The sequence below is a fragment of the Aptenodytes forsteri genome, unplaced genomic scaffold (assembly GCF_000699145.1).
Source record: "Aptenodytes forsteri isolate BGI_AS27 unplaced genomic scaffold, ASM69914v1 Scaffold92, whole genome shotgun sequence".
In the NCBI taxonomy this organism is placed as follows: domain Eukaryota; kingdom Metazoa; phylum Chordata; class Aves; order Sphenisciformes; family Spheniscidae; genus Aptenodytes; species Aptenodytes forsteri.
In genome coordinates, this window is record NW_008794581.1 from 5,880,040 (window position 1) to 5,880,775 (window position 736).

The following is a 736-nucleotide window of genomic DNA, read 5'->3' on the forward strand; positions in this document are numbered from 1 at the left end:
CGACCAACACCCCCAGGTCCTTCTCTGCTGGGCAGCTTTCCAGCCACTCTTCCCCAAGCTTGTAGCGCTGCATGGGGTTGTTGTGGCCGAAGTGCAGGACCCGGCACTTGGCCTTGTTGAACCTCATACAGTTGGCCTTGGCCCATGGATCCAGCCTGTCCAGGTCCCTCTGCAGAGCCTTCCTACCCTCGAGCAGATCAACACTCCCACCCAACTTGGTGTCGCCTGCAAACTTACTGAGGGTGCACTCGATCCCCTCATCCAGATCATCGATAAAGATATTGAACAAGACCAGCCCCAAAGCTGAGCCCTGGGGAACACCGCTCGTGACCGGCCGCCAACTGGATTGAACTCCATTCACCACAACTCTCTGGGCCCGGCCGTCCAGCCAGTTTTTGACCCAGCGCAGAGTACACCTGTCTAAGCCGTGAGCCTAAATGAGACATTTATCTGGACAAGCACTTGCCAACAAAAGCAGATGCCTCCAGAGCCTGCTCAGGGCACAGCTCTTTCAGAAAGTCCCTGTTATGCTCCATTTGCTGCATGCATTTTTACTCATCTGTTTGCTGGATGTCTTCCTTCTTTAAGTGAAACTAGTAACACTACTGTCTGTCTGTGTCAGCCTTTTCATTTTATATATTAATAGAAATTAATGCCATTTAGGTAGATCATGCATAGATACATATCTGTACATGAAAGCAAACTGAATCATTTCGTAAGTATGAAAAATAAAGGA